An 11081-nucleotide genomic window follows, 5' to 3' on the forward strand; every position below is an offset into this window, starting at 1 on the left:
CTGGGTTCTTGAAATGGGAGCTAGAAACCATGGGAGCTAGTTTGTCACCTGAGAAACCCCAGTTTCACTTAGGCCCCCAGACAAACATATACGAGCCTTAGGAATAGGAGACTCCCCTTGAGAAATGTGAAAAACAGCATAATTGGTGCAGGCCCACTGGTGGATGGTCATCTTTATGGGACTGGAGGGAGCAGGTACCAACAAGGTGTTTCCCAAGCTGTTAAGGTACTTCCCTCCTAATCGCTGTGGAGCCTCTGACTATTTGGGGGCTAGACATTTCCTATTATCTCACACATTATTTCCTCAGAGATACAACACTGGAATTCTGCTAGGATGCAGATAGATCCTTCGTGCTTTGTCTATGGTCTGTTGAGGTCGTCTTCTGACTCCTCCACATGTACTAACAGTGTCCTGGCCAAGGTGACACTGTGAGGTAGACATCCTCTCTTCACAGACAGGGAATGTGACACTCAAAGGGATGAGTAACTGACCCGAGGCCACAGAGTAGGTACATGGCTGGAGCTGGGATTCACACTGTGACTGTGATTCTAAGTCCAGTGTTTATTCCATTAGATGGTGGTTTCCCTGTGCTATAGACCGAATGTTTGTGTCCTCACAAAACTCATATGTTGAAAACTAATCCCCATTGCATTGGTATTTAGAGATGGGGCCTTTTTGTGGGAATTAGGGACTTTATAAAAGAAACTCCAGAGACCTCCATTCCACCATATGAGGGCATAGGAGAAATAAATCAGGAAGTGAGCTCTCACCAGACACCAAATCTTCTGGCCTCCAGAACCGTGAGAAATAAATGTCTGCTATGGCAGCCCAAAGAGAACACCCTGTGTGGTAAGTTTGAGGATTTCAGGGTTGATCAAGGAAGAGACAGGACCAGGAGAGGCAGGAATACACAACACATTTCACTGGGTGATGCTTGGACAGGGTTTTGTGAGAGGGGAAATTTCTTCCAGCAGGAGACCTTCCAGAGGCTGTTGTGAGGTCACCACTCTGAAGGAGAATAGGACAAAGAACCTCCTAGGGGAGAGGGGAATAAGAGAGGGGTCTTATGTGTCCAGGTGATGCTTCTTAGCAGTGAGGTAAGGAGTCTGTGGGTCAGAGAGCTTTGAAAGGAAGCAGAGGTTTGGAGGTCTTTTATAGCTACAGAGCTTGTCCTATCTATGGGTGGAAGATGGTTCCACATGGTACAGTTTCACGGGGTATGCAGAGTAGGTAGGCTCTAAATAGCTAAAGATATGTTTATTTGGACTATATTTAAAGCAATTGATATGTACGATCTTGAATTTGGTGCCCGTGGGCTTTGGGCTATCAGTTCTAACCTGATTCAAAGAAGTAAACAGTCTGGGAGCAATTTTAGGATACCCAGGGACTATCACTGGCCCATTCATACAACACCCTCCAATATAGCAAGATCACTATTTGTGGTTCAATTTTTATATCTGTCATTTTAAAAAACATTTTAAAATACTATTTACTATTAGGAATAATTTTCCTAATGAGGGTAATCTTCTGTTTACCTTCTCAAAAAACCTTCTAATACAATAAAGATTAGGATTACACTAAAATCTCTTCCTGGAACTTTGCTGGCAACTCCTGTAGAGCTATCTCACATTCTAGTTTGAATTAAGGATAATTTTCCTACAGCTCTTATTTCTGCTTCTGGACTTGACAGACACCGTGACTTCATTATTTCTGATTTCCCACAGGGTCTGGCATCAATGTTATTTGAAGAAAAGTAAAGAGGGAAGCTGCTGGTTGCCTGCCGGTATCCAAAACCTCCCTTCCACACCTGTGGAGGTGGGTGGGCAAGACAGCCCCTGAAGCCCTTGTGTACTCACAGATTTCAATGAAAAAGAACAACCCACTTTATTCTTCTTCATTGAATGCTCTAAATGGTACATTCCTAGGCATGTCTGTCGTTTCTGGCTATCACACTGGATTCAGACAAAGGATTCAACGTGGTAATGTGGGACTCGAGGGACATTGTTCCAGCTAATGATTAAGAACTCTCCAGACAATAGGGGCTTCTTAGACAATGGGTGAATTTCCAGGATGTCCGGCCCCCTTCCGAGAAGGAGGGAGATAACAAAATGTAAAAAAGGTGTCTGTCAAAGACCAATCAGGCAACTGGGGACAAGTTCCCTCTCTGGTCCGAGCCTAAGCCGGGACCAATCAGCAGGAGAACACAACCAAATCTATAATTTACATACGGGGAAGTGGGAACCTATAAAAGTGACATATTCGCGCCCAAAAGGGTTCCTTCTTCGACCTCCTGCGTGAGGACCAAGGAACCCCGGTGCACCGGCCTTCAATAAACCTCTTGCGTTTTGCATCGACTTCCGACTCTTGTTGTTTCCTGGGCGAGTCGAAACTCCTAGGAGACCGCGCAGGTCTAACATTTGGGGGCTCGTCCGGGATTCCACTCGCCCCGGACCACAAGAACATCGGGAGTTGGAGGTACCAGGTAAGCTCGAGCTTGATTGTCTGTTTGTCCCTTGTTCTTTGTGGGCCATTATCGGAGGAAAGCCGTAAGAATCGGCTTATTATGGAATCTGTATCGGACCTCTGGCTAGGCAGACGTGCTAATAGCCGGCGTCCATGAGCCCTAGGGGACGCCCTGGTGGCTCATCTGGAAGGAGAGGCAAATTCTGTCTCCCCTTCACTCGGTTTCGGCAGTTCCTTTGGTGGTAACTGCCATCTGAAGAAGTTTCGGTTTTGAAGCGAGCTCGCGGTGGCCCATACGTATATGTGTTTCGTGGAGTTTTAACTGTTTCTGTATTGTGGTCTATTCTTCTTCTCTGACGGACGACAATGGGACAAACTATGACGACTCCTCTTTCCCTTACCCTAAACTATTGGACCGAAGTTCGGGCCAGAGCCCATAATTTTTCGGTAAAGAAAGGAAAGTGGCAGACTTTGTGTGCCTCTGAATGGCCAACATTTCAGATAGGATGGCCCCCCGAAGGATCCTTTTTATTAGACAAGATTAAGCTGCTGAAGTCTAAGATATTTAATATAGATCCCCACGGACATCCAGACCAAGTACCATATGTCTTGGTCTGGGAAGATTTAATTCTCTCCCCACCTCCGTGGGTCCGGACCTTTGTTTCCTCAACAGGTACGTCCGCACATACATCAGCAGCGTCGGAGATATTAGCCTTAAAGAAAAACCCCAACACGGAGAAGCTACCCGACGCCCCGGATCTACCGAAGGCGATTTATCCTGACCCGCAGTCCGATTTGCTTCTTTTGGATTCCCCACCCCCTTATCCTCCGGCCCCGAATCCCCTACCACCTAGAGGACCCCCAGCTCCACTGCCCTCGGCACCAAGGGAACCATCCATGATGGAAGAAGAAAGGGGTCCCTCAGTGGGCACTAGGAGCCGGAGGGCTATCTCCCCGGACTCCACTGCCCTACCTCTTAGAGAATATGGCCCCCCCCGATGGCCAAGGGAATAGACCTCTCCAATATTGGCCCTTTTCCTCTGCAGATCTTTATAATTGGAAAATGCATAACCCAACTTTTTCCGAAAATCCACAGGCCCTTACCGCTTTAATAGAATCTCTTGTTTTCTCCCACCAGCCCACATGGGATGATTGTCAGCAGCTGCTCCAGACTCTCCTAACGACTGAGAAGAGGCAACGGGTTCTTTTAGAAGCCAGAAAAAATGTATTAGGCGCCAATGGGCAACCTACCCAGCTGCCTAACGAGATTGATGCTGGTTTCCCACTCGTCAGGCCAAACTGGGATTTCAATGCCCCGGAAGGTAGGGAGCGCCTGAAAATGTATCGCCAGGCTCTGGTGGCGGGTCTCCATGGAGCGGCCAGACGGCCCACTAATTTGACTAAGGTAAGGGAAGTAACTTAGGGGCCCCAGGATCGCCAACTGTGTTCCTGGAACGTTTAATGGAAGCCTTTAGACGCTTTACCCCTTATGATCCAACTTCGGAGGGACATAGGGCTACTATAGCAATGGCTTTCATAGATCAAGCGGCCCCTGATATTAAGAAGAAATTACAGAGGCTAGATGGCTTGCAGGGATTTTCGCTTCAGGAGTTAGTAAAAGAGGCAGATAAAGTATATAACAAAAGAGAAACAGAGGAAGAGAAGGAAGAAAGAAAGCAGAAAGAGCAGGAAGCCCGTGAAATAAGACGGGATAAGAGACAGGAGAGGAATTTAAGTAAGATACTGGCCACTGTGGTTGGAGGAAGAAATATAGGGGATAGAAATAGGCAGGAAGGGCGAACGGCAGACAGAAGGCGGCCATTAGACAAGGACCAATGTGCCTACTGTAAAGAAAAAGGACATTGGGCGAGAGAATGCCCTAAGAAAAAGAATGGAGGAAGGCCAACCAAAAACAAAATCTTAACATTGAAAGAAGAAGACTAGGAAAGTCAGGGCTCGAACCCTCTCCCCGAGCCCCGGGTAACTCTTAAAGTGGAGGGGGAACCTGTTCAATTTTTGGTAGATACCGGAGCCCAGCACTCCGTCCTTCTCCACTCAAAAGGTCCTATCTCAGCTAAAAGGTCATGGGTACAAGGAGCCACTGGGAATAAACAATATTCATGGACCACACGAAGGACAGTAGCTCTTGGGATTGGACGAGTAACCCATTCATTTTTGATTATTCCGGAATGCCCCTATCCTTTGCTGGGAAGAGATTTACTCTCCAAAGTAGGGGCTCAAATCCACTTTCAGCCAGAAGGTCCCACCATAACTGATAATAAGGGAAGGTTACTTCAAATACTGACTATGAAATTAGAAGATGAATATAAATTATACGAGCAGCCTTCATCCTCACGAGTTAATGTTACTGATTGGGTAACTCGGTTCCCTCAAGCCTGGGCAGAAACTGCCGGAATGGGGATGGCCAAAAATCGGCCCCCGGTGCTAGTGGAACTCAAGGCAACTGCCACCCCAATAACAGTCCGTCAATACCCCATGAGTAGAGAAGCCAAAGACGGTATCCGTCCCCATATACAGAGGCTACTAGACTTGGGCATCTTAATAAGATGTCAATCAGCATGGAACACCCCTCTCCTGCCGGTAAAGAAACCAGGAACAAATGATTATCGGCCGGTGCAGGATCTACGAGAGGTAAACAAACGGGTGGCAGACCTCCACCCCACAGTTCCAAACCCTTACAACCTCCTGAGCACTCTTCCACCTCAACATACGTGGTATACTGTTTTGGACCTTAAAGATGTTTTTTTCTGTTTAAGACTCTCTCCCCTGAGCCAACCCTACTTTGCCTTCGAATGGAAAGATCCAACATCGGGAATGTCTGGTCAGCTGACATGGACACGGCTACCTCAGGGATTTAAGAACTCCCCGACCATCTTTGATGAAGCCCTCCATCAGGATTTGGCATTATATAGAGAATCAAATCCCCAGGTAACATTACTCCAATACGTTGATGATATTTTATTAGCTGCTGAGACCTAAGAAGATTGTATCAAGGGTACTGAAAAACTGTTAACGGAACTTGGAACCCTGGGATATAGAGCCTCAGCCAAGAAAGCACAAATATGCCAACAACAGGTCAGTTACCTGGGGTATCTATTAAAAGGGGGGCAAAGATGGCTCACGGAGAGCAGAAAGGATACGGTGGCCCAAATTCCGGCTCCCAAAAACGCCAGGCAGGTTAGAGAATTTTTGGGGACGGCCGGATTCTGTAGACTATGGATTCCAGGGTTTGCTGAGCTGGCAGCCCCATTGTACCCCCTAACCAAAAACAGCACTCCTTTCGTTTGGGGCGATAAGGAACAACGGGCTTTTGACCAAATCAAACGAGCTTTACTTTCAGCTCCAGCCCTAGGACTGCCAGATGTAACCAAACCTTTTCATTTATATGTGGCCGAAAATAAGGGCATTGCAAAAGGAGTATTGACTCAGAAATTGGGTCCCTGGAATCGCCCATTTCCTTATTTGTCAAAAAAAATTGGACCCTGTGGCATCAGGATGGCCCACCTGTTTAAAGATAATCGCTGCAGTGGCCGTTCTAGTCAAAGATGCTGACAAACTAACTTTAGGACAAAATCTAACGATAACAGCTCCTCATGCCCTGGAAAATGTAGTCCGTCAACCACCGGATAGGTGGCTAACTAATGCCAGGATGACCCATTACCAAACCCTGTTGCTAAACTCAGATCGCATCAAGTTTGCTCCAGCCACAGGACTCAATCCAGCCACCTTGCTACCTGATCCTGACTTGGAAGGCTCCACCATCATACATGATTGTCAGGAAGTACTAGCCGCAGCACACGGCAGTAGGCCAGATCTGATGGACCTGCCCCTCCCTGATGCTGATTTCACCTGGTTCACGGATGGGAGCAGTTTCCTGGAGGAAGGTAAGCGTCGAACTGGGGCAGCCGTGGTAGACGGAAAACAAGTCATATGGGCAGCGGCGCTACCACAAGGGACCTCAGCCCAACGAGCTGAATTAATTGCCCTGACGAGGGCATTAGAGATGGCAGAGAATAAAAAAGTAAACATCTACACAGACAGTAGATATGCGTTTGCTACTGCTCATATCCACGGTGCCATTTACCAACAGAGAGGGCTACTAACTTCAGGTGGCAAAGAAATTAAAAACAAAGACGAAATCGTGGCTTTGTTGACTGCACTCATGCTTCCTACTAAAGTCAGTATCATCCACTGCCCTGGACATCAAAAAGGAAATACCCCAATAATTAGGGGAAATAATATGGCTGACCAAGTGGCCCGAGAAATAGCATCGGGAGAAGTCATTTTAGGACTGTCAGATAAAGTTCCTGAAAAACCAGGCCGCGATGAAGAAATCATCCCGGCCACAACAAAAGGAACTTTGTCCCCTCAGCAAGCAGAATCCATGTTACAACAGATGCACAGATGGACACATTTGGGGACTAAAAAGATGGTAGCCTTGTTACAAAAAGCCGGGTACGAAACCCCTGGAATGACAAAATTAGCTGAACAAATTGTGCAGGAATGCGTCCCATGTCAACAGGTAAATGCTCACAAAGGGAAACTTGACACTGGAAAGAGACTCAGGGGGGACCGCCCAGGAAGTTACTGGGAAGTGGAGTGGACTTTACCGAAGTGCGTCCTGGAAGGTACGGTAATAAATACCTTTTAGTTTTTGTAGACACTTTTTCAGGATGGATAGAGGCTTTCCCAACAAAGAAAGAAACAGCTGCTGTAGTAGCCAAGAAGATTTTAGAAGAAATTTTTCCTCGATTTGGAGCATCAAAGGTAATAGGGTCTGATAATGGTCCAGCCTTCGTCGCCCAGGTAAGTCAGGATGTGGCCAGATATTTGGGGACTGATTGGAAATTACATTGTGCCTATAGACCCCAAAGTTTAGGTCAAGTAGAAAGAATGAATAGGACTCTAAAAGAGACCCTAACTAAATTGTCCTTGGAGACTGGCGGTACCGATTGGACGGTGCTCCTTCCTTTGGCCCTATTCCGGGTTAGAAATACACCTTCCCGATACCATCTTACTCCTTTTGAAATATTATATGGTGCCCCGCCTCCCCTCCTCACTTTAGGAAAAGAAATAAAACCTGATTGTCAAAATAACACTGACTTATATGCTAGGCTACTGGGACTCCAATTGGTCCAGAAAGAAATATGGTCCCAACTCGCCAAGGCCTACCAACCGGGAACACCGGGAGAAACTCATCCTTTCCAAGTCGGAGACTCCGTATACGTCCGTCGGCATCGAACCCAGACGTTGGAACCTCGATGGAAAGGACCATACACCGTCCTCCTCACCACCCCAACGGCCATAAAAGTGGACGGCATCGCTGCCTGGATCCATGCTTCACATGTGAAGGCTGCACCAGTGACGGCATCATCAGGATGGCGGGCCCAAAGAACCGACAACCCACTCAAACTCAAGCTTCTACGAACCTAAGATTTATAATTTTGGTTTTACTGCCTTTACTGACTGTAAGTGATTTTAGCCCTCACCTCCCCCAACGTTTAACTTGGCAGGTAATTTCTCAGACTGGAGATGTAACCTGGTCCATTAGTCATACTGCACCCCCCTGGACCTGGTGGCCAGATCTTTTTCTTGATGTTTGTAAATTGGCTATAGGAGCACCTTATTGGGATACAGAAGATTAGCACTGCCCCTTCCAAAGTTTCGGAAACTGATTGGTTTGGGCCGGGTTGCAAAAATGCAGGCAAAAGAATGATGCTTGGTATCCTCACTTTCTACGTATGCCCCGGGTTCCACCGCCCTTGATCTCTGAATTATAAATGTGGTGGAACTGAAAACTTTTATTGCAAAAGCTGGGGATGTGAAACTACCGGGGATACTAATTGGAAACCCACCTCAACTTGGGATTTTATTACTGTAACGGCTAATTATTCTCACAATGAGGATACCGGACACCGGAGTAAATGTTCAGGATGGTGTCATCCCCTTAAAATTTCCTTTAGTAATCCCGGAAAAAGAGATAAAAAATGGATAAATGGTCATTCTTGGGGCGTTAGATTTTACATGAGGGGATATGATTTAGGAATATTAATGACCCTTAAGCTAAAGATTGAGACTCCTGCTCCTATATCAATAGGCCCAAATCCCATACTTGGCCCCCCTTTGCTTCCCCCGGCCCCTTCAACTACGTCAACAAAGAATGAGACTAATGAAACCTCTGGATCCAAAGAACCCACAGTTAAGCCTGGGACTCCTCAGGATAGGATGCTTTCTTTGGTGCAGGCAGCCTTTACGGTTCTCAATGCTACAAACCCAGAGGCTACAAAATCATGTTGGCTTTGCTATGCTGCCCCTCCCCCTTATTATGATGCTATAGGATATAGCTCCAACTATACTAATTCTACCTCCTCAGACCAATGTCGATGGAAGCAAGAAGGGAACAGTAAATTAACCCTGTCCTCTGTTTTTGGAAATGGTACTTGTATAGGAACACCTCCCCAGTCCCATAGACACCTTTGTCATGATTTTAGCCTCCCTTCAGGCTCAGGATATCTTGTACCTCCTCAAGATGGATGGTGGACATGTAACACGGGGCTCACCCCTTGTGTCTCTTTAGAGGTTCTTAATACTTCAGCTGACTTTTGTGTGTTAGTGCAATTAGTCCCTAGACTTATCTACCATTCAGACTCATCCTTTTTAGATGAATATGTAGGAAAAACAAAAAACAAAAGAGAACCTGTAACCCTCACATTGGCTGTCCTTCTAGGACTAGGAATATCTGCCGGGATAGGAACAGGAACCACAGCCCTCATACAACAACCCCAGTATTATGCAAGTTTAAGACAGGCTGTAGACATCGACCTTCGAGCATTAGAAAGTTCCATAACTCAACTAAAGGAATCACTCACCTCACTTTCAGAAATGGTGTTGCAGCCTAGATTTGCTGTTTCTTAAGGAAGGGGGATTATGCGCCGCTCTAAAAGAAGAATGTTGCTTTTATATTGATCATTCAGGAACCATTACCAAAACCATGGATAAACTAAGGGAACGCTTAGATAAAAGACAAAGGGAGAGAGAGAACGAAAAAGGATGGTTTCAATCATGGTTTGATAAGTCCCCCTGGTTTACCACCTTAATCTCTACTCTGTTGGGACCTCTTATTGTTTTATTGTTGATTTTAACTTTTGGACCATGTGTTCTAAATCGCTTGATAGCATTTATTAGAGAACGTATCAGTACTGTACAAGTTCTAATGTTAAGACAACAGTACCAAAGTTTACGAACAGAAGGTTGAGATTCCATGATTGGAATCAATAGTCACAAGAAAAAGGGGGGAATGTGGGACTCGAGGGACATTGTTCCAGCTAATGATTAAGAACTCTCCAGACAATAGGGGCTTCTTAGACAATGGGTGAATTTCCAGGATGTCCGGCCCCCTTCCGAGAAGGAGGGAGATAACAAAATGTAAAAAAGGTGTCTGTCAAAGACCAATCAGGCAGCTGGGGACAAGTTCCCTCTCTGGTCCGAGCCTAAGCCGGGACCAATCAGCAGGAGAACACAACCAAATCTATAATTTACATACGGGGAAGTGGGAACCTATAAAAGTGACATATTCGCGCCCAAAAGGGTTCCTTCTTCGACCTCCTGCGTGAGGACCAAGGAACCCCGGTGCACCGGCCTTCAATAAACCTCTTGCGTTTTGCATCGACTTCCGACTCTTGTTGTTTCCTGGGCGAGTCGAAACTCCTAGGAGACCGCGCAGGTCTAACAGTAACTGATGTGGTCTCAATCTGCCCACAAGCAGGCAGTGGGTCCACGTATTCTGATCATCTTTGGTGCTCTCCTCCCAGTCTCACTTTTCAACCTTTCACTTAGACTTGCTTCCAATAGAAAAGCTTATGGCTCTGATGGCCACACAACATGTGACACATGCCAGGCACCTGGTAAAACACTTAGGCACACATTCCTGAAACCCAGTCCCTGTGGGGCTCTTGGGCACAGAAGCCTTTCTGTCCCCTGTTTCTTGTAGGGAAGAGACTCCAGCCTCCATGACCTTCCCTGAGTTCCAAAGGGCAGATTCAAACAGTTGCTAATCCAGGAAGGGAAAGACAAGGGAGGGACAGCCAAGAAACAATAGTGCAGCCTTGGGGCAGGGTCCTGGTTCCCCTCAAGGGATATACATAACAATATCCTTAAACTCTTTATAGACTTAAACTCCACAAATGGAAGATGTCAGCATTCTTCGTACCAGAGAAGCTTATCAAGAAGATTACCTGAGATCAGATTAGAGGAGTGCAGGCCCTGCACACACCTTAATCTTATCAGCAGCCCCACCCTTGAACCATTGCTATAAAACTTCTCATCAAATCCTCCTGGGTTGGGACAGTTTTTCCGAGATGCCTGCTGTGTACCCCTTTGCCTGGCAAAGCAATAAAGTATTCTTTTCTACTTCACCCAAAACTCTGTCTCCGAGATTTGATTGGGCACCAGTACACAGAGGCTGAGCTTTTGTCATCATTACCTCGTTTTAAATCTGGGAGGTCCATTACTATACCCGTGTTTAAAAAAGGAGAAACCAAGGTCAGAGGGCTAATAAGTGGTAGAACAGGGGCACAGATCCAGGGTTCTTGACTTTA

General features: G+C 46.4%; 1 long non-coding RNA gene across 1 annotated transcript in view; it reads left to right on the forward strand.

Moving 5' to 3' along the window:
• LOC132532182 (uncharacterized) overlaps positions 1 to 10825 on the forward strand; it is a 30506-nt gene extending 19681 nt beyond the window's left edge. Inside the window, exons 5-6 of the long non-coding RNA XR_009544352.1 lie at positions 1725 to 1815; positions 10653 to 10825. This is a non-coding gene — a long non-coding RNA (uncharacterized LOC132532182). The remainder of the gene's footprint in view (positions 1 to 1724; positions 1816 to 10652) is intronic.
• Positions 10826 to 11081: the final 256 nt, after the last annotated feature.

This window comes from Lagenorhynchus albirostris, chromosome 1, assembly GCF_949774975.1.
Source record: "Lagenorhynchus albirostris chromosome 1, mLagAlb1.1, whole genome shotgun sequence".
Taxonomy (NCBI): domain Eukaryota; kingdom Metazoa; phylum Chordata; class Mammalia; order Artiodactyla; family Delphinidae; genus Lagenorhynchus; species Lagenorhynchus albirostris.